This window comes from Pan troglodytes, chromosome X (genome assembly GCF_028858775.2).
Source record: "Pan troglodytes isolate AG18354 chromosome X, NHGRI_mPanTro3-v2.0_pri, whole genome shotgun sequence".
NCBI lineage: Eukaryota > Metazoa > Chordata > Mammalia > Primates > Hominidae > Pan > Pan troglodytes.
The window spans coordinates 68,866,899-68,890,583 of NC_072421.2; the positions used below are offsets into that span (position 1 = coordinate 68,866,899).

The 23,685-nt window shown below is 43.5% G+C and overlaps 1 long non-coding RNA gene across 1 annotated transcript; it reads right to left on the minus strand.

Annotated features, from left to right (window-relative positions):
- Window positions 1-742: 742 nt before the first annotated feature.
- Window positions 743-23,675, minus strand: LOC134809320 (uncharacterized). Its single transcript, XR_010154761.1, has 3 exons — window positions 23,590-23,675; window positions 2,491-2,667; window positions 743-940 (listed from the first exon to the last, which is right to left on the minus strand). It is a non-coding gene; the product is annotated as an uncharacterized LOC134809320 (long non-coding RNA).
- Window positions 23,676-23,685: the final 10 nt, after the last annotated feature.

The following is a 23,685-nucleotide window of genomic DNA, read 5'->3' on the forward strand; positions in this document are numbered from 1 at the left end:
AGGTAAAGAAGTGGAAACATTTAGTAGAGAATCTTTTGAGAAACTTGCCTAAGAAAGAAATGTTGTAGCTAGAGAGCCATGCATAGTCAAAGAAGGATTTGTTTTTTAGGATAGGAGAGATTTAAATATGTTTAGCAGCTAGAGGGACCAATTCCATAGAAAGTTAAATATATAGGTGAGTGACAAGATAAGGCTTAAAATCAAATGGCCCTAGGAGAATTGTGCAAGTTAAATTCACAATGAGGTGTAAATAAATGATAAATGATCTTTGAGGGAAAATTTTGATAGGGTGAAAAGAAGAGGACAGTAGAGGGTACAGGGCTAATTAAGTCCTTTGCATTAATAAGGCAATAACAGCTAGCTGGCTTCCATACACACACACACACACACACACACACACACACACACGCACACAGAGCACCCTTTTTATTTTTCATGGCAGGCACAGAAGTTCAGAGTTACTAAGTGATGTTGGGTGAAACACAGTTATCCTCTGTACCTCAGTTATCACACACACACACACACACACACACACACACAAAGAGTAGCTGAGTCAAATCTCTTGACAAACAGGTGACATCAGAACTTGATGTGCACTTTCCTCTCTATTGCGTTTCCTTGACCACAGTGATTCTTGGCCAAAAGGAGTCAAGAATGGGGGCGGTGAGAAATGGAGATTTAGGACCTTTAAATTGTATGGAATCTCATTAGTTCATCATCCTGCCCACAGGCAATACTGTACCTTAATCAAACAGACACCTATTCATCTTCCTGCCCGTACATTTTTCTCAAAGGACATTTCACAATCTCCGACTCGATGTTATGCAACCATACTGAAAAGAACTTCTTTCGATTCTCTCTTCAGCCTGTCCCAAGGAAATGGCAATCAAAAGCCCCTGTAATTTGGGGTGTTTGTGTTCCTGGGAGCAGGAAGCTGGAACTGCAAGGAGGGAGTAAGAGGGGAGGGTCTGGTTGTAAAAACAGGTAGTAGACTGGTGAAAACAAGAGTAGAGCTCATATCCATACAATCTGTATTCCAGGGGATCTGGATTCAGAGCTTAACTGCCTTTCTATGGAGCACCCCATTCCTTTCCACACACACCCATCCAGCTGCCTATTACCATTAGTGATTTGTTCCCTTCTTGACGTTCATTTCACCTGAGGCCTCCCTGGGGATAGTCTACTTTAAACTAAATCCCTTCTGAAAGTTGTCAGTTGTCTCCCTACGTTGATGAAGTGCCCTTTTAACACTCAACCTGCCTACTTAAGTTGGTGATTGTATTTATTTCACAAAAGTATCTCTAAGTCGCCTAGGGGTGAGGGCAATCTGGGAAAAAGTGGCAGCAGCATAAGTGTGTGAGTGTCTATGCATGTTAATGGGGTTGCTAAAGACCTAACCCATCAGCTGACAAGAGTCTGACCTCCAGCTTCCATAGAGGTGTTCATTAATTACATACTTAGTTATCTAGAAACAAGAAGACCTGGAAAGACAATAATGTTGAATTAGCCAGCCTTCTTCCCTTAATAAAAGCTAACATTTATTGAACACTTACTATGTGCCAGGTACTATTTTAAGTGCTTTATATATTTTAACTCAGTTAATCCTCAAAACAATCCTATGACATAGGTGCTATTTTTATATCTGTAGTGTACTGATGAGGCATAGATGGATTAAGCAACTTGCCCAAAATAGTGATAAAATCAGGATTTGAACCCAGTCTGGTTTTTGAGCTCAGGCTTTTAACATGCCTCTCAGAGGAGAATATTTTAGCCCTGTATGTCACCATAAAGAGGAGGGGGGGGGACATATTTTAAAAAGGAAGAAAAAGAGCAAAAAAAATGTGATTATGGTGGGAGGGAAATAGAATGACTCTAACAAATGCTGATATAAGCTGCAAATTCCTGCCTAGATGTTGTTCTTCATCTGTTTGGTCTTTAGTCTGACGCTTCATGTGTTGAATTGTATCTTAACTATGAGAACTTCAAGCCTGTTTAATTTCTGCCCATCCTTCAAAGCCCAGTGCAGGTCCCACCTCCTCCATAAAGCCTCCATATCCACCCAGTCTACAGTAACCTGTACTTTAAAAATTGTGTTTACACTTATTGTCTGTAGTGTTCATTTGGCTCTGGCTCACATTCTTAGTTAGCCTCCTGTGCATATATGTCTCATCTTACCAACCACATTGTAAACTCCCTAAGGGAGGGTCTAAGACATATTTTTCTTGCATCTTGCATCCCTATAATTTCTAGCATGGTGTTTTGTAAATAACAGGCACTCAGTAAATATTCATTGGTTGAGTGGTTAAAAAAGATAAGAGACCGCATCTTGGTTAACCTCCACATCATTTAGTGAAGAACTGTGCACTCAATGTGTACTCAATAAACATTAATAATATTACAAACTCATTCAAAAAGCCTTTATGGAGTTTCTACAGTGTGCAGAGAATGGTGCTGTGGGAGTATGAATGAAATAAAAGACACAGCTTCTACCTTTGAAGAGCTTGGCTTGGTTCTCTTCTTCTTAAAGTCTTCTCTTACTACTTCAGTGCATGTTATCACCTCTCTCTGAATTTCTGCTGCATTCAAAGTCAAGACCAGTTATCACTCAATTGGTTTGTCTCCCTCGGTTCAATTGTGAGCCCCTTGAAGGAAATGGACAGCACTGTGCTGGGAACATAATAGAATCACAGAATTGAAAGGGACTTTACAGCTTTCCCTGTCATCAAACTTCCTACCCAATGCAAGAATCCCTTTTACAACACCCCTAATGGAGCTCTTATTTAACTCTATGCTTCCAGTATCAGGAATTAACTGAAATAGGAAACACAGCAGGAAAAGCGTGTTCAGAGGCAAGATAATGAGTTAGATTTTGACTACTTGCAATTTAGTGTCATTGTTAGACAATCAGGCAGAGAAAAACAGCTGAAATTCAAGTCTCAACCTCAGGAGAGAGGTCAAGGCTGAAGAGAGAGATTTGAGAGTCTTGGGCACAGAAGTGGTAGTTGAAACTCTAAGATCAAATAAGACTGCGAAGGACAAGAGAAGAAAAGAGCCAAGGACAAAGTCTCTGAGAATTCCCCTACTTGGAAAGTGACAAGAAAAATCAACAAGGTGGGAGAAGACCTGGAAGGCAAAGGAAAAATTTTAAGGAGAGGCTGGTCACCAGAGTTAATGGAGGATGATGCAATGAAGTTAAAGAGGATGAGACTGAGAAAAAGTTATTTTATCTGGTGATTAAGAAGCCAGACTTGCCAGGCGCGGTGGCTCACACCTGTAATCCCAGCACTTTGGGAGGCCGAGGCGGGCGGATCACCTGAGGTCAGGAGTTCAAGACCAGCCTGGCCAACATGGAGAAACCCTGTCTTTACTAAAAATAATAATAAAAAAAAAATAGCGAGGTGTGGTGGCGGGCGCCTATAATCCCAGCTACTCAGGCGGCTGAGGCAGGAGAATCGCTTGAATCCAGGGAGCAGAGGTTGCAATGAGCCGAGATCACACCACTTCACTCCAGCCTGGGCAAAAGAGCGAAACTCCGTCTCAAAAAAAGAGGAAAAGAAAAGAAACTGGACTTTTGATAACCTATGACCTAGGAGAGAGCAGTTTCAGTGAAGTAGAGTCTATTTTTGCTTGCTCGTTACCCCTAACACCTAGCAGAGCACCTGGATTGATACATACTTGTTGAGTAAATGAATGAATGGATTGGTGAACTGTAGGTCCTGCCACAAATATAAATAAGGTGGTGGAAAAAGGGGAAAAAGTGGACAAGTTGGCCTTTTTCTCTGAAGCAAGAGGAGAACATGGGTGATGATATACAGAAATATTAAGGTGAAAAAGAAAGAAGTTGAGGTCTATGATTTTACCCCTAAAATATGAAGTAAGTTCATCTGAGAATCTCTTACAGTTTCCATTCTCAGTATGATGGAGTAAATTCTCAATAGATAACATCTGTAAACTCTGGACAAAATACACACACACACACAGATACACACACGCAAGCGCGCACACACACACACACACACAACTTGAAGGCTCCAGAGAGTGAACAAAAGCAGGCAGATTTCAGAAGGCAATTGGAACTTGGAATAAGAGATCAGCATGGGGTGAGTTTCCCATGTTTTATGGCCTCAGCCTGAGGTCAGGCTGCAATCACTGGCCACATCACTGAAAGTCCATTAGGAAATTCTTATCTTTCTAGCCTGAAGAACCAGAGGACAAAGCCTGGGACAACCACAGTCTCTGGAAAGTGAGGAGATAGCTAAGAAAGGAGAGATTCTGAGAAAAGGAGCCCTAAATTACCTGTATAAATTCTTCCCCAAGGCATATTCTGAACTATGCATGCATAGGGCAGTTTCCATCTAAAACTAAAAGAATGGAACTAAGATTTGAGCTGCCACTAACCACAGGCAAGGCAAAGTACAGTTTGAATCTAAACAAGTTAATTGCCTGCTAAAACAAACACATCTACCCTCTCGGAGAATATAACAGAATCCAGAATCTCCACAACATAACATACACAATGTCCAGGAACCCCTCTAAAATTACTCAATACGGTTATCCATATCCATGGGTTCTGCATCTGTGGATTCAACCAACTGCAGATCAAAAATATTCAAAAAACAGGCCAGGCGCAGGGGCTCACGCCTGTAACCCCAGCACTCTGGGAGGCCGAGGTGGGCAGATCACTTGAGGTCAGAAGTTTGAGACCAGCCTGGGCAATATGAAGAAACCCCATCTCCACCAAAAAATACAAAAATTAGCCAGGCATGGTGGCACATGCCTGTAGTCCCCAGCTACTTGGAAGGCTGAGGCAGGAGAATTGCTTGAACCCAGGAGGCAGAGGTTGCAGTGAGCTGAGATCATGCCACTGCACTCCAGCCTGGGTGACAGAGTGAGACTCTGTCTCAAAAAAAAAATTCAAAAAACAACAACAAAAATTGCAATACACCAACAAAAACATACTAAAAATAAAAAATAAAGTATAAAAACTATATAGCATTTACATTGTGTTGGGTATTAATAAGTAATCTAAAGATGATTTAAAATATATGAGAGGAGTCTGGGGTGGCTCATGCCTGTAATCCCAGCACTTTGGGAGGCCGAGGCAGGCGGATCACCTGAGGTCAGGAGTGTGAGACCAGCCTGACCAACATGGAGAAACCCCATCTCTATCTATCTATCTATCTATCTATCTATCTATCTATCTATCTATCTACATATATATAATTAGCCAGGTGTGGTGGCACATGCCTGTAATCCCAGCTACTTGGGAGGCTGAGGCAGGAGAATCACTTGAACCTGGGAGGCAGAGGTTGCAGTGAGCCGAGATCATGCCACTGCACTCCAGCCTGGGCGATAGAGTGAGACTCCATCTCAATCAATCAATAAATAAAATAAAATATATGAGAGGATATGTATAGATTATATGCAAAAACTACACCATTTTATATAATGGACTTGAGCATCCTCAGATTTTGGTATCCATAAGAGAGTTCCTGGAATCAATCCCCCATGGATACCAAGGGACAACTGTATGCGAAGAATTAGGAAAATGTGACCCATTCTAAAGGAAAAAGACAATTAATGGAGGCTAACTCAAAGATGAGATTGCTTAATGCGGAGAGAAAAATACCCTGGTAACAAATGAAAAAATTGAAAACCTCAGCAGAGAAAAAGAAAGTATAGGAAAGAACTAAATGAGAATTCCAGAACTAAAAAATACAGTATCTGAAATGAAAATTTAAGTGTATGGAATTAATTGCAGAATGAAATATAACAGAGGAGTCAGTGAACTTGAAGATATCATAATCAAAAGTATTCAATCTCAAGAAGAGAGAGGATTTTTTAAAAATGAACAGAGTCTCAGACAATATCCAAGGTCTAAAATATGTGTGAAGGAGGCTGGCCGTGGTGGCTCATGACTGTAATCCCAGCGCTTTGGGAGGCCAAGGCAGGCAGATCACTTGAGGCCAGGAGCTCAAGACCAGCCTGGCCAACATGGTGAAACCCCATCTCTACTAAAAATACAAAAAATTAGCCGGGCATGGTGGTGCACACCTGTAATCCCAGGTACTCAAGTGGCTGAGGCACGAGAATCGCTTGAACCCAGGAGGCGGAGGTTGCAGTGAACCGAGATCGTGCCACTGCACTCCAGCCTAGGCGACAGAGTGAGACTCTGTCTCATATAAAATAAAATATGTGTGAAGGAGGAGAAAGAGAGAATAGGGCAGAAGCATTATTTGAAGAAATAATGGTTGAACATGTCCCAAACTTGGCAAAGGTATACATTTACAGATTCAAGCTCAGCAAAGCTCAAACAGAATAAAGATGAAGAAAACTGCACTTACTTGAATCACAGTTTAAACTGCTGAGAGTGGGCCAGGCATGGTGGCTCACGCCTGTAATCCCAGCACTTTGGGAGGCTGAGGTGGGCGTATCACCTGAGGTCAGGAGTTCGAGACCAGCCTGACCAACAAGGAGAAACCCCGTCTCTACAAAAAATACAAAATTAGCCGGGCATGGTGGTGCATGTCTGTAATCCCAGTTACTCAGGAGGCTGAGGCAGGAGAATCACTTGAACCCAGGAGGCGGAGGTTGCGGTGAGCCAAGATTGCACTCCAGCCTGGGCAACAAGAGCAAAACTCCATCTCAAAAAAAAAAAAAAAAAAAAAAAACCTGCTGAGAGCCAAAAAATAAACAAAATCTTGAAAGCAGCCAGAGAAGAACAACACTGCATACAATGATTCAAATTACCATGGACTTCTCCTCAGGAACTATGGAGACTAGACGGCAGTGGGAAAACATCTTTAAATTGGCGGGAAGAAAATGACTGTCAGTCTAGTATACTATATTCTGTAAAAATATCCTTTAAGAATGAAGGCAAAATAATGGCATCTTCAGATAAAAGAGAGTCTCTCACATACTTATAAGACCTTATACTTGCTATTCCCTCTGTGTAGAACACATAGTCTCCTCCCCAGTCCCCTCTGTATCTTTAGCTTGCTAACTCCTACTCATCCTTCACATCTAAGCTTACATGCCACTTTCTCCAGGAAGCCTTCCTGATCCCCCAAGTTCAAATTAGATCTCTTCTTTTATACATGTATAGCCCCCCATATTTCCCCATCTTAGCACTTATCGTGCTATATGTAATTGCTTGTTTGATTGCTTGTGAACTCCACTAAACTATGTGCTCCATGAGGGGAAGCACTTGGGTTTTTTCTTGCTGGTTTTGTTTTTGTTTTTGTTTTTGTTTTAGATGGAGTCTCGCTCTGTAGCCCAGGCTGGAGTGCAGTGGCACGATCTTGGCTCACTGCAACCTTTGCCTCCTGAGTTCAAGCAATCCTCCCACCTCAGCCTCTAGAGTAGCTGGGACTATAGGCGCACACCACCATGCCCGGCTAACTTTTGTATTTTTGGTAGACATGGTGTTTCTCCATGTTGTCCAGGCTTGTCTTGAACTCCTGGACTCAAGCAATCCACCTGCCTCGACCTCCCAAAGTGCTGGGATTACAGGCACAAGCCACTGCGCCTGGCCTGGTTTTTCTTATTTGTGTATTTACAGTCCCTGGCACACAATAGATGCTCAATCAATATTTATTGAATAAAGGAAAGAATGTCTGATTCCAAAGTATTTTTTTTCTTTCTACTACACCAGGATTCCACAATAGAGAGGGAGGTCCTGACGCTACTATAAAATTCACTACTCTTGGCCAGGTGTGGTGGTTTATGCCTGTAATCCCAGCACTTTGGGAGGCTGAGGTGGGAGGATCACTTGAGCTCAGGAGTTCAAGACTAGCCTGGTCAATATAGTGAGACCCCACTCTCATTTTTAAAAATTTAAAACGGGCCGGGCGCAGTGGCTCATGCCTGTAATCTCAGCACTTTGAGAGGCTGAGGTGGGCAGATCATTTGAGGTCAGGAGTTCGAGACCAGCCTGACCAACATGGTGAAACCCTGTCTCTACTAAAAATACAAAAAAAAATTAGCCGTGTGTGGTAGCGCATGCCTATAGTCCCAGCTACTCGGGAGGTTGAGGCAGAAGAATCACTTGAACCCGGGAGGTGGAGGTTGCAGTGAGCTGAAACCGCACCTCTGCACTCCAGCCTGGGCAACAGGGTGAGACTCCGTCTCAAAAAAAAAAAAAATTAAAAACAAAAAATAAATAAAATTCACTACTCTTAAACTTTATGGAGAAATCTACCATTCACTGAAAACCTGCTGCTTTCATTGAACTATCATTTTCCAGTGATTACATAGGCAATTGCTGTTTTGGGACAATCTATATGTGCTTAACATAGATCCCTGGTAATGCTTGTACAAATCCTCATTTTAATACCACTTCAAGATAAATGGGCTGGGTGTGGTGGCTCACCACCTGTAAACCCAGCACTCTGGGAGGCCAAGGTAGGAGGATCTCTTGAGGCCAGAAGTTCGAGACCAGCCTGAGCAACAGAGCGAGACCCCATCTGTATTTTTTCAAAAAAGAAGAAAGATAAATGGCTAAAAATTCAGAAATGATTAACCGATGGTACATCCGACTATAGAATATTATACATGCACGAAAGTTATATTTATGAACCTGTGTAATCATTTGAATACATGCTTATATGTTGAGGAAAAAACAAGAATACAAAATTATATGTACAATGTGATTACAATTTTTAAAAATCCATGTAGGAAAAAATAATACTGGAAAGAAATATACCAAAATATTACCTGTGGTTTTCACTGGGTGATAAGACTACAAGTACTTTGTAAATTTTTTTCTGTATTTTACCATTTTTCTTTAATAAACATGTATTGCTCCTATAGTGGGAGAGGGTTTTTTTTTGTGTTTTTTTTTTTTGTTTGTTTTTTTTTTTTTGAGACGGAGTCTCACTCTGTCACCCAGGCTGGAGTGCAGTGGCGCAATCTCAGCTCACTGCAAGCTCCGCCTCCCAGGTTCACGCCATTCTCCTGCCTTAGCCTCCCGAGTAGCTGGGACTACAGGCACCTGCCACCACGCCCGGCTAATTTTTTTGTATTTTCAGTAGAGATGGGGTTTCACCATGTTTGCCAGGATAGTCTCAATCTCCTGACCTTGTGATCCACCCGCCTCGGCCTCCCAAAGTGCTGGGATTACAGGCGTGAGCCACCGTGCCGGACCGAGGGTCTTTCTTTTTTAAAAGTTGAAGATAGAAAGTCTCAGGGTAGGAAGAAGTCTCCGAGTACACCAAAGCACAAGCACAAGTAAAGCAAGATGGTGTTTAAGCCTCCTTTCTCTTAACTTGTATCTTAATGGCCTGATAATTTATAGATTAACTGAGTGCATGACCTTGTTGAAGGATGCTAAAAGACTGGCCCCAGAAAAAGAAGAAAGGGGATCAGCAGTGGAAACTGCCAGAGGCAGAAGGAGAAAGAGACTAAGCAAAGAGATCAGAGAAAGTAAACATAAAAGAAGAGGAAATGGGAGGGGGAGGGAAAGACCAGAGGATAGGTATACTTATATACATCAGGGCCCATATGAAAAAGAGGAGCTAGTAATGGATTTTTATAACAGGCATAGCTAGTATGTTTTTCATGTTATTTTACTATTGTCTGTATTAAGAGTGTATGTATTTGTGCCTTTGAGCCTCTCGCTATTCCTCCTTTCAGCCCACATGTGCTGTCATATCTGCCTGATACTGCCAGGGAAGATCAACTGGACTCTAGACCCGGACATTATGGAGCCTGCTCTAGGAGCAAATTGCATAACCACATGCCTATCTATGTGAGCTATAGATTTAGCGGGCTATATGGGGCAGTCAGGAACCTTCTGGGTGATAAAGGAGATCTCCATGGGGATTCAGAGAGCCCCACAGGCATTTATGGAAAACAAGAAAGTAGATCAGTTCTGAGTCTAAACCCCATTTATGACACATAACCCGACTAACTGAACAATGCTGGCTCTTAGCCAAGACCATTTTTGTAAGATGTTTATACTCTTCTGTTGATTTTGTATAATACTTCTGTCATCCTTGAAGCTTTTAGTGGGCTAGTGGGATGATTGATGGGGGATTTTAGTTTATTAAATGTCAAGTGAGGGTGTTGGAATTAGAAATTAATTTCTACATGGTTTGGTTTGAGTATAGTTATTTCCCAGAAAGACAGACATTTTAGCAACCTTGTCCTTTCTATATGATAATGAATCTCTTAACCCATCTTGAGGCCAGGAACAAGGAGACTTAACCTTAAAAGAAAGGCATGTAATAGGGCCAAGACAAGATCTCAGCATCATCACTTGACCTTTAGAGAGTGGACACGATTGTCTTGGAGCTTCTGATTATGTAACTTGTAATGTAAAAAAAATTGTGGCTTTAATGACCATTTGCTAGATTATTGCATCATCCAATTTGATAGCCACTAGCCACAAGTGACCAAATTTAAGTTAAAAATTAAATCTCAGTTGCACTGTCCATATTTCAATAGCCACATATGAAAAAAAAGTGGCTATTTTCTTTTTTGTTTTTTGTTTGTTTGTTTGTTTGTTTGAGACAGAGTCTTACTCTGTCGCCCAGGCTGGAGTGCAGTGGCACAATCTCGGCTCACTGCAACCTCCGCTTCCCAGGTTCAAGCGATTCTCCTGCCTCAGCCTCCCAAGGAGCTGAGACTACAGGCATGTGCCACCGTGCCCAGTTAATTTTTTGTATTTTTAGTAGAGACAGGGTTTCACCGCGTTAGCCAGAATAGTCTTGATCTCCTGACCTCGTGATCCACCCACCTTGGCCTCCCAAAGTGCTAGGATTACAGGTGTGGGCCACCACGCCCGGCCCAAAAAGTGGCTACTTTCTAGACAGTGTAGATATAGAACATTTCCACCATTGCAGAAAGTTCAACTTAACAGCACTGTGAATCTAGACTCACAGGATGGTGATCTAGGGACCAGTCATCTCTGCACTGTATGCAGAGATGCAAAGTGACTTATTTTGTCTTACTTCAGGTTGTCTCTTTGCACCAGTGTGCTCTGAGTGACACCAGGGAAATTGATGCAGTTTAGCAGACTTATTAGCATTCTTGCTCTTGCCACAATGTTTTTTTAAAGATAAGAATTCTTTTTTTTTTTGCTGGCGGCGGGGGGACGTGGAGTCTCCCTTTGTCACCCAGGCTGGAGTGCAGTGGCGTGCAATCTCGGTTCACTGCAACCTCCGAGTTCAAGTGATTCTAGCACCTCAGCATCCCAAGTAGCTGGGACTACAAGTGCGCACCACCATGCCCGGCTAATTTTTTATATTTTTATTTATGTTTGTTTTTTTTTTAAGATGGAGTCTTGCTCTGTCACTTAAGCTGAAGTGCAGTGGCACAATCACGGCTCACTGCAACCTCTGTCTCCCAGGTTCAAGTGATTCCCCTGCCTCAGTCTCCCAAGTAGCTGGGACTACAGGGGTGCACCACCATGCCCAGCTAATTTTTATATTTTTAGTAGAGATGGGGTTTCACCATGTTGGACAGACTGGTCTCGAACTCCTGACCTCAGGCAATCTGCCCACCTCAGCCTCCCAAAGTTCTGGGATTACAGGCGTGAGCCAGCGAGCCCAGCCAATTTTCGTATTTTTAGTAGAGATGGGGTTTCACCATGTTGCCCAGGTTGATCTTGAACTCCTTAGCTCAAGTAATCCGCCCGCCTCAGCCTCCCAAAGTGCTGAGACTACAGGTGTGAGCCACTGCACCCAGCCAAAGATGAGAATTCTTTAGGGAATGGCTAAATGAAATGTGTCCTATTCACTAAATTGAATACGATACAGCAGTTAAAGGGAATGAACTAGATGTTTCAATAAGGATAGACCTCAAAAACATTTTTGTGTGAAAAAAGCAAGTTGCCGCCAGGCACGGTGACTCACACCTGTAATCCCAGCACTTTGGGAGGCTGAGGAGGGCGGATCACGAGGTCAGGAGATCGAGACCATCCTGGCTAACACAGTGAAACCCGGTCTCTACTAAAATAAAAAATAAAAAATAAAAAATTAGCTGGGCGTGGTGGCACATGCCTGTAGTTCCAGCTACTTGGGAGGCTGAGGCAGGAGAATGGCGTGAATCCGGGAGGCGGAGCTTGCAGTGAGCCTAGATCGTGCCACTGCACTCCAGCCTGGGGCGACAGAGCGAGACTCCATCTCAAAAAGAAAAAGAAAAAGAAAAAAGCAAGTTGCCAAATGTAATCATCTATACAAAGAAAAAAACCCCACAAAACAAAACTATGTATTTCCCATGCAAGAGTTTTTTTGTTTGTTTGTTTTTTAAGAGACAGGGTCTTGGCCCAGCGTGGTGGCTCACACCTGCAATCCCAGCAGTTTGGGAGGCCGAGGCAGGTGGATCACTTGAGGCCAGGAGTTTGAGACCAGCCTGGCTAACATGGTGAAACCCCATCTCTACTTAAAAAATACAAAAATTAGCCAAGTGTGGTGGCACGCACCTGTAATCCCAGCTACTTGGGAGGCTGAGGCAGGAGAATTGCTTGAACCTGGGAGGCGGAGGATCCCTTGAGCTCAGGTGCTCAAGGTTGCAGTGAGCTATGATGGTACCACTGTACTCCAGCTTGGGTGACAGAGTGAGAATCTGTCTCAAAAAAAAAAAAAAAGGAGAGAGAGAGAAAGAGAGAGTCTCACTCTGTCACCCAGGCTGGAGTGCAGTGGTACAGCGATACCATCATAGCTCACTGAAGCCTTGGGCACCTGAACTCAAGGGATCCTCCTGCCTCAGCCTCCCAAGTGGCTGGCACAGGTGTATGACCCTGCACCCGGCTAATTTTTAATTTTTTTTGTAGAGACAGGGTCTTGAGATGTTGCACAGGCTGTTCTCATTCTCAAACTCCTATCCTCAAGGGATCCTCCTGCCTCAGCTGCCTAAAGTGCTGGGATTACAGGTGTGAGCCACCATGCCGGCCATTTTTTTTAAAGGATGGGAAGAATGCATATCAAACTCATGGCAGTGGTTACTTCAAGGACGGGGGAAAGGTGTGTAGGATAAGGGTCCAAAGGTACTTTTAGCTTTTTCTTTAATGTTCTAAATTTTTAAAGGAAAATATGTATTACATGTGTAATTATAATTATTAAAACAGGACATAAATGTATATATATATAAAATATGAATATAAATATGTAAAATATGGTGGTGAAAAAATAAGGGAAGTACACAAAACCCTTTAATAGTTGTGTTAGGATGATAGGATTGAGGCTAATTATTTTCTTTTTCTCTATTTTAAAAAAGTTTTTTTTGTCATATGGCTGTAATGTTTATACACTAAAAATCTTAAAATAGGTCCAGGCACAGTGGCTCATGACTATAATCCCAACACTTTGGGAGGCTGAGGTGGGAGGATCACTTGAGCCTGGGAGTTTAAGACCAGCCTGGGCAACATAGTGAGACTCCCTCTCTAAAAGAAATAAGTTCTTAAAATAAAGTGAAGCTGGCTTTGTGTTGCTGACCAAGTTTTATTATTGCATATTAGGTATAGTTCTTAAGAGGCAATAGGCTCTGCTACATAATTAGTGCCAGAAATAACAGCTTGGTATCATTCATGTAAAAAATTTTAATTGTTCTTAGTGACAGTCTCCAAAATTCAATTGGTCAATATAATACCCCATTCTGCAGCTAATTCATACTGTAAGGCACACTGGGACCCTATAATTCCAAAAACCCAAGGTTCCATTGGAGTATTTTGAGACTCTCTTCTTATGCCCATGCCACCTGACTGGTAATGGGCTTTGAAAATTGTTCATATCGAAAACCCCTCCTCTGTGGTACAGAACTCAGATCCAAAAGCTGCTTCCTAAGAAAAATCTGACTTCACCTGCACCCTGCCTCCATGAGGATATGAGGTAAAGCTCTATGCAGACAACAACTCCGGCCAGGCTTCTCAACTTTCGAGCCAGAATGGTAACCCTGTCACCCATCCACCTGTTTATCTGGCTTCCAGAACATATGGATCCTGCCTCAGTCAACAACAGAGCATACCAATACTTCTGATCTTCATCAGAGAATAAATGTACTCTGCCTCTGAGTTCGTGTCAAAAGCCTGGCTATGAGAAGAGATATTTATGGATTATATTGTAAGGGAGATTCTATCCATCCGCTCCTTTACATGGCATTTTAAGTTGTGTCCTCAGATCAAGCTGGAGCCCCAGAAGGTTACAGGTCTGACCCATCTGAGCTCAGCCCTGCAGAAGGGCCTCAATGTTACGTCCTTGGCTTTTAGCCAGGGTAGTTACAAGAAAGTAATGTGAAAATCTCTTCTGTGTGTATTATAAAACCGTTACTGAGGACATTGTCCCTTATGTTAATCCCACATAAGAAATTTCTTATGGAATTTAGTGCCAGCAATAGACCATTATGTAGCTGTTAAAAATTATAATTATGGAAAACTAAATATGAAAACTGGTTTATGATATGTTCATTGAAAAAATCAGAACACAAAATGGTATACAGACTCTAATTGCAACCATGTAAAATTATATGTGTCTGTGGATAAGGACTAAAAGCTGATAGACCATGATGAAAGTTGTATGAGGGCAATGGGATTATAAGTGTTTTGTTTTTTCAAAAAAATTTTGTTTGCTATAATCTTGTCTTTTCAATTTGGGGGAGGAAGAATTTAGTAACAGGAAAATCTCTGTCTCTCTTGAGGAATTGCTATGCTTCTTTCTTTCTGATAACAAAAATTGTGTAATTGATTGTGTTTCCCCCTTTCTCCACCCACTGACTACCCAAAAAGGTGAATTTAGTATTCAGTCATCACACCTGAGCTTCCTCTTCCTTTAGAGAAAGGAAGAGGAAGACCAGGCGCGGTGGCTCAAGCCTATAATCCCAACACTTTGGGAGGCCAAGGTGGGCAGATCACGAGGTCGGGAGTTCGAGACTTAGCCTGGCCAACATGGTAAAACCCCATCTCTACTAAAAATACAAAAAAATTAGCCAGGCATGTTGGTGCACACCTGTAATCCCAGCTACTTAGGAGGCTGAGGCAGGAGAATCGCTTGAACCCGGGAGGCAGAGGTTGCAGTGAGCCGAACTCACGCCACTGCACTCCAGAGCTTGGGCAACACAGCGAGACTCTGTCTTAAAAAAAAAAAAAAAAAGAGAAAGGAAGAAATAATTTTCTATTTCTATAATCTTACGACGTTTGTATTCTTCTGGTAAGGTGCTTCAAATCCTTCGTAGAAAGAGGCAAAATATGCCTGGCGCAGTGGCTCACGCCTGTAATCCCAGCACTTTGGGAGGCCGAGGTGGGCGGATCACGAGGTCAGGAGATCTAGACCATCCTGGCTAACACGGTGAAACCTCATCTCTACTAAAAATACAAAAAAAAAGCCGGGCGTGGTGACTGGCACCTGTAGTCCCAGCTACTCAGGAGGCTGAGGCAGGAGAATGGCATGAACCTGGGAGGCGGAGCTTGCAGTGAGCCGAGATCATGCCACTGCACTCCAGCCTGGGCAACAGAGCGAGACTCTGTCTCAACAAAAAAAAAGAGGCAAAATATAAAGCATTTCTCTCAGTTTAAAAGGTACACATGGTCATAGTAAATTGGAAAAATATAAGAAAGGAAAACAGATAACCACTGTTAACACTTTTTGGCATTTCTACCTATCTTTTCTCAATGTACCTTACTAAACAAAATTATGAACATATAGTATATAAAGTATCATATCCTGGTCTTTCCAGGTAACTTAAAATATAAGCATGTTGACCAGGCGTGGTGGCTCATGCCTGTAATCCCAGCACTTTGGGAGGCTGAGGCAGGTGGATCGCTTCAGGTTGGGAGTTTGAGACCAGCCTGGCCAACATGGCGAAAACCCATCTCTACCAAAAATACAAAAATTAGCCAGGTGTGGTGGTGCAAGCCTGTAATCCCAGCTATTCAGGAGGCTGAGGTACGAGAATCATTTGAACCTGTGAGGCACAGGTTGCAGTGAGCCAAGATCGTGCCACTACACTCCAGCCTGGTAACAGAATGAGACCTGTCTCAAAAAAAATATATATATATATAGAGAGAGAGAGAGACATAGACATATATATATGGACATATATATATATATATATGCATGTTTTTGTGTATTGAAAACTCTCTGGCAAATATCTCTGGAAAAAAAAAATCTTTGGTAAATAACTCTGGTAAATATCATGCCAGTAGGACTGTTTTATTTTTTTTCAGGCTGAAGTGCAGTGATGTGATCTTGGCTCACTGCAACCTCCACCTCCCAGGTTCAAGCAATTCTCGTGTCTCAGCCACCCGCATAGCTGGGACTACAGGCATGCACGATCACGCCTGGCTAATGTTTTCTGTTTTTAGTAGAGACGGGGTTTCACCATGTTGGCCAGGCTGGTCTTGAACTCCTGGCCTCAAGTGATCCACCCACCTCGGCCTCCCGAAGTGTTAGGATTACAGGCATGAGGCATGAGCCACTGTACCCGGCTTTTTTTTTTTTTTTTTTTTTTTTTGAGACAAGGTTTTACTCTGTTGCCCAGGCTGGAGTGCAGTGGCACAAACACGGCTCACTGCAGCCTCAACCTCCTGGGCTCAAGCCATTCTGCCACCTCAGCCTCCGAAGTAGCTGGGACCACAGGTGCTCACCATCATGCCCAGCTAATTAAAAAGATTTTTTTTTTAGTAGAAATGGAGGTCTCACCATGTTGCCCAGGCTGAGGACTTTCAAAGGTTGGAACCATAGAGCTCTACAGGAAGAGTTAAAGAGGAAGCTCTAAGGTTCCTCGAAACCTGAGAGATTGACTAGACACGGTGGCTGAAGCCTATAAGCCCAGCACTTTGGGAGGCCAAGGCGGGCAGATCACGAGGTCAGGAGTTCAAGACCAGCCTGGTCAACATGATGAAACCCCGTCTCTACTAAAAATACAAAAATTAGTCGGGCGTGTTGGCACGTGCCTGTAATCCCAGCTACTCAGGAGGCTGAGGCAGGAGAATTGCTTGAACCCGGGAGGCGGAGGTTGCAGTGAGCTGAGATTGCACCACTGAATTTCAGCCTGGGCAACAGAGCGAGACTCCGTCTCAAAAACAAAAACAAACAAACAAATAAAAAACCTGAGGAATGAAGCATTGTGGATGTTATTTATGCAGGAGGCTAGGACCAAATTCATGTGGGTGTGAAGTGTAAGCTCAGGGCGACCTAAGATATAAAGGGCAACCTGGGGTCTCGAACCCAGATTGGAGATCACAGAAAATAGGATTTTAGAGCTAGAAGAGACTTTAGAGATCTTCTCATATATCACTCTCATTTTACAAATGAGTAAACCAAAGCCAGAAGAGTGAAACTGACTTGTTTAGGCTCTGGAGTCAGACTGCCTGCATTTGTGCCTCTACTCTACCACTTAGTAATTCTGGACCTTAAGCATGTCTCCTTATCCTAAGTCTCATTTTCCTCTGTGAAATGAAAACAGTACTACCATTGAGTTTATACATTTGTTGTGAGACTAAATGAGATAATCCACATAAAGCACTTAGCATGGTACCTAACACATAATAAAAACCCAATAAATGTTACTTATCAATATTAGTATAATTAGTATCAATTATTCAACTAGTTAGTGACAAAACCATGACAAGGACTCAGATCTCCTGACTCAATCTAGTGTTCTTTTCACTGCACCAGAGTTATGTCTATGGTCCAAAAAAGTGGTGCCAACTCAAGTCTATGTGGGGCTGGGCATGGTGGTGGCTCATGCCCATAATCCCAGCACTTTGGGAGGGGCCAAGGCTAGTGGATCACTTGAGGTCAGGGGTTCGAGACCAGCCTGGCCAACATGGTGAAACCCCATCTCTACTAAAAATACACAGAGTTTGCAGTGAGCCGAGATCGCGCCACTGCACTCCAGCTTGGTGACAGAGAGAGACTCCGCCTCAAAAAAAAAAAAAATACAAAAATTAGCTGGGCATGGCGGCGGGTGCCTGTAATCCCAGCTACTCAGAAGGCTGAGGCAGCAGAATTGCTTGAACCTGGGAGGTGGAGGTTGCAGCGAGCCAAGATCACACCATTGTACTCCAGCCTGAGCGACAGAGGAAGACTCCACCTCAAAAAAAAAAAAAAAAAAAAGCTATTTGGGGCTAAAATCTGAGTACTTCACTCTAGGGTGCACTTTACGAGCAAGTACCAACCCTGATGTCTGGAAAATAGTAGACCCTTAAGAAATGTTCATTGGCCAGGTACGGTGGTTCACACCTGTAATCCCAGAACTGGGAGGCTGAGACGGACAGATCACTTGAGCTCAGGAGTTTGAGACTAGCATGGGCAAAATGGTGAAACCCCATCTCTATAAAATATACAAAAATTAGCCAGGAATGGTGGCACACATCTGCAGTCCCAGCTACTCAGGAGGCTGAGGCAGGAGAATCACTTGAACCCGGGAGGCAGAGGTTGCAGTGAGCCAAGATCGCACCACTGCACTCCAGCCTGGACAACAGACTCTGTCTCAGAAAAAAAAAGTCATTAACTGAAAAGATATTTATTTATTTATTTATTTATTTATTTATTTAAGACAGGGTCTCATCCCAGGCTGGAGTGCAGTGGCACCATGATGGCTCACTGTAGCATCGATCTCCCAGGCTCAAGCAATTCTCCCATGTCAGCCTCCCGAGTAGCTGGGATTACAGGCATGAGCCACCATGCCCAGCTAATTTTTTATTTTTTGTAGTGATGGGGTTTCACTATGTTGCCTAGGCTGTGAAAAGATTTTTTAAAACAATAACAGACAGAGTTGGGAGGGTGGCTTCTAAAACAAGGACCAGGTTGGGCATGGTGGCTCACACCTGTAATCCCAGCACTTTTGGAGGCCAAGGTGGGTGGAGCTCAGTAGTTCCAGACCAGCCTGGGCAAAATGACAAAACCCTTTCTCTACCAAAAAATACAAAAAATTAGCCAGGCGTCGTGGTGCACACCTGTGTTCCCAGCCAGTTGGGAGGCTGAGATGGGAGGATCGATTGAACCTGGGAGGTGGAGGTTGCAGTGAGCCAAGATCGCGCCACTGCACTCCAGCCTGGCAATAGAGTGAGACCCTGTCTAAAAAAAAAAAAAAAGACAAGGACTAGAAATCTTTCACAGAAACACATAAGAAAAGACTTAGGGAAGAGAAAAAGCAAATATATGGACGTTCTATATACGTTTGTGAAGATCAGGGACGAATAGAGGTGGTATCTTCTGAGCGTCCTTGAATTTTTTTCATTGTTATTTGTGTTCATCTTTCCATGTGTTTATTAGCAAAAATCCTATAAAAATGCTACATGTGAATTGTGTGTTTCTTCAGAGCTGGGTAGAGTAAGAAGTGGGGAAATGTCAACCTCAATTCAAATTCATAGAGCCAGTTTGGCAAAAGACCTGTGGTAGGGGCGTGGCACCCAAGTAGAAGAGTGGGCGGTGGCAGTGAAAGAGTCAAGAGAGCCAAACCCCTATGACCTTGAAGAGGAAAAAAAACAAATTGTGAATGGGGGGACATTTGAGAAAATAAACTCTGGGGTTTCAAACTGGGAGAAAAGCCTGTGTCTTCTAAATCCTGCCATTATCTGTTTGTAGCTTACAGCTACAGTGGTTTTTGGGAGCCTCCTATTAATCTTGTTTCCTGCCCAATGTCTTTTTATTTTCCAAGACCATCTTGCTAATTCTGTCTCTTGACTAATGTTATTTTGCAACATTTTCACAGCTGAACAACCCTGACCTCTCTATCTGCATGCTTTAAAGTCATGATGGTGTTTTTACCATCCCACCAATCCTTTAGCTCGTCCTCCTAAATTATCTGGTCCTATGACGTGTGGTCATTTTTATCTGTCCAGGATTTCAAGGTATACTCTCAACAGTAAAGGCTCCACAAACATCCGTTGATTGATGGTAGAGTTTATAATCTAGTTGGGGAGACAATATGCCCTCATGAAATGAAAAGCCATGTAAGCAGAAGCACAAAGTTAAAGAATACAAGCCGGGCACGGTGGCTCACGCCTGTAATCCCAGCACTTTGGGAGGCCGAGGCGGGTGGATCACTGAGGTCAGGAGTTCAAGACCAGCCTGGCCAACATGGTGAAACTCCGTCTCTACTAAAAATACAAAAATCAGCCAGGTGTGGTGGCGCTCGCCTGTAATCCCAGCTACCAGGGAGGCTGAGGCAGGAGAATTGCTTGAACCCAAGAAGTGGAAGGTGCAGTGAGCCGATATCGCACCACTGCACTCCAGCCTGGGTGACAAAGCAAGACTCTGTCTCAAAAAATAAATAAATAAAAAATAAAAATACAAACTGAGTTCATAGAGGTTCAGGAGATGCAAATTGGAGAAGTGGCCTGTCAGGTTGGACTAGTCAGGAAAAGTTTCCAAGGGCAGGTTAGTTTTGAGCTTTGAATTGGAAATTTAAGGAGGTGATGGACATGAGTTGGTGGAGAGGTGGACCTTTTCAAACAAATGCGCAAAGAGAGACAATGCAAGATTTAACTCAGGCCAGGACAGGTGCCTGCCCCACCCTGCCATTTCCCTGTCTCAGTAACTCTGCATGATCTGCCATCATAGCTGTTTCAGTTAGAAGAGATCTCCTTGTGACCTAGTGCCACAAGGCTCTCTCCTCTACCAAATTCACCACTCATGCAGCACTTATCAGGCACCCTTAGCTGGGGTGAAGAAAAAAGGGGCATGTGCAGGGAATGTTTGCAGGCATCGTGAGCAACTATGTCTCATCTCTCTAGTCTGGACCTCAGATGGGAATATATGGCCTTTTGTATACACCTAGGTAACAGGTGGAGGACAAATGCATGTTGGAGCAGAAGAAGGCAGGAATATGGAGAACCAATATGGCTATTTTACCATGATCAGGCTAATATCACTTTGGAGGCCCAATGTGCTGCCACCGCTGAAAAATCCTGGGTTGCATGGATATCCTTCTGCACAGGAGGAAGGCCGCATCATCACAGAACACAATAGAAACACTGCAAGTGGCAGACAAGCCAAATTACAGTCCCTGCCCCTCAGAGGTTGCTGTCTAACAGTTGGAACAGGGCCAGGCAAAAAATGCATAGGACATGTTTATTTAAAAGTTGTTAAATGTCCAAATGCTATTTGTGATACTTCATTTAATAAATGATATTTGCCGAGCACTGTGGCTCACACCTGTAATCCCAACACTTTGGGAGGCCAAGGTGGGTGGATCACCAGAGGCCAGGAGTTCAAGACCAGCCTGACCAACATGGTGAAAACCCATCTCTACTAAAAATACATATATTAGCTGGGAATGGTGGCAGGCACCTGTAATCCCAGCTACTCAGGAGGCTGAGGCAGGAGAATCGCCTGAACCTGGGAGGCGGAGGTTGCAGTGAGCCGAGATCATGCCATTGCACTCCAGCCTGGGTGACAGAGCGAGACCCTGTCTAAAAAAAAATAAATAAGAGCTCACAGTTTATTGGGAGAGACAGATAAGTAAACAAATAATTACAATACAATATAGTTTGTGCTATATAACATAAGACTGCACAAAGTGCTTAGGAATGCAGAAAAAAAAGGAGAACTAATCACACCTAAGGGAGACAGGGAAGGCTGAATAGGAGTTTTCCAAAATAAGAGACGTGGAGAGGAATGACAAGAGGGATGATATCCCAGGATGCAGAGAGAAAGGTATAAAAGGGCATGGTATTTCCAGGAAATAGTGTGAAACTCTGCTTGTAACTTAGCGTGCAGGAAAGGTGTGAAGTGGCCTGAATCTGAGGAGCCTGGCATGCCTTGCTAGGGAATTTGAACTTTATCACACAGGCAATGGGGAAAATCAGAGGAAGATTTAACCAGGGAAATTACATGATCAAAAGAACAAAATTTATAGCCAGGCGCGGTGGCTCATGCCTGTAATCCCAGCACTTTCAGAGGCCAAGGCAGGTGGATCACTTGAAGTCAGGAGTTCCAGACCAGCCTGAGCAACATGGTGAAACCCCGTCTCTACAGAAAATACAAAAATTAGCAGGGCGTGGTGGCACATGCCTGTAGTCCCAGCTACTCCCGAGGCTGAGGTGGGAGGATTGCTTGAGTGCAGCAGGTCAAGGCTGCAGTGAGCCAAGATCACACCACTGCATTCCAGTCTGAGTGACAGAGCAAGACCCTGTCTCAAAAAAGAAGGAAGGAAGGAAGGAAGGAAGGAAGGAAGGATGGAAGGGGAAAGAAAGAAAGAAAGAGAGAGAGAGAAAGAAAGAAAGAAAGAAAGAAAGAAAGAAAGAAAGAAAGAAAGAAGGAAGGAAGGAGAAAGAAAGAAAGAAAGAAAGAAAAAGAAAGAAGGAAGGAAGGAAGGAAAGAAAGAAAGAAATTATACGATCGCATGTAAGTTATATAATCCCAGTTCTGCCTCGTTGGGCAAGTCAATCTCTGAGCATTGTTAGTGTCTTCATCTATAAAATGCGGATAATAGTGGTACCTACCTCATGGGGTTGAATTGAGGAGTAAATGATTGAGGAGTAAATGAACTAATGTTCGTAAAGCAATTTGCACAGAGACTGGCACATAATAAGGGCTCCATAAATTTTAGCCATAATTACCAGACATGTTTCTTAGAACGGTAACCTTGTTGGCAGCTCTGAATATAAACTGTAGTGAGGTAAAGACTGATGGAAGGAGATCCAATTAAGATGATACTGCACCTTTTTCTTTTGACAGGGTGTTATTCTGTCACCCAGGCTGGAGCACAGTGGCATGATCTTGGTTCACTGCAACCTCCACCTCTTGGGTTCAAGCGACTCTCCCACCTCAGCCTCCCAAGTAGCTGGGACTACAGGTGCGTGCCCCACACCAGGCTAATTTTTCTATTTTTAGCAGAGATGGGTTGCACCATGTTGGCCAGGCTGGTCTCAAACTCCTGACCTCAAGTGATCCGCCTGCCTCGACCTCCCAAAGTGCTGATATTACAGGCATCAGCCACTGCACCCGGCTGATCCTGCAATTTAAATGCAGTTATAAATAGGTCTTGAACTGGGATTTGGATGTAGAAAGTTACGGAGATGAAGAAGTAATGGGTAATTACCTCTAAGCTGCTGCTTGGAGCTTGGGAGACTGGGTAGATCAGGACTACCATAAGTCAAATTCAGAGATAAGGGTAGCCAGAGGATAGGGGTGCGGGTGCAGGAACAGATAATGAGTTTGGACCTGTTGAATGAGAAGTGAAGCCGTTGGAGATGTGAACCTGGAGAATATCGGTGTTGAAGGGAAAGCCAGAAGAGCCAGTGGAGGAAACTGATTGGTAAGTGAGACCTCACTGTCAGTGGGAACTGCATATGGGGGGACGAAGGCGGGTGGAGGGAGGAGGAAGGGGGTGAGGAGGAACACCACCGTGGGCTAACCACTTGTTTATGTTACACAAGCCCCCCACCCAACTCTCCAACGTGCATACATCCTATTTTCTAGTCAGTTCCTTGCTTCTTGCTTCTTGGTCTCCTGCATCTTTAAGAGAATAATTTTTTCCCTTTTGCCGTCTCCTAAATGAAGGAGGGAAAGGGCTAGCACCTCTCAATCTGGTCACCTACACGACTCCGAATCACAAGGGAGACAATGGAAAGGGGGAAAGGGCGAAAAACGATTCTTAAGAAAAGAAAGAGTCCGCGACGACTTCTAATAATTAAAGTTCCACCTCGTTATATCCTGCCACGCCGCTCTCCTGCCGCCGTATCGGGCTCCTGGCCGCGAAGCAGGACGGGAGATGTAGTCCTCAAGAGTGACCAGGGTG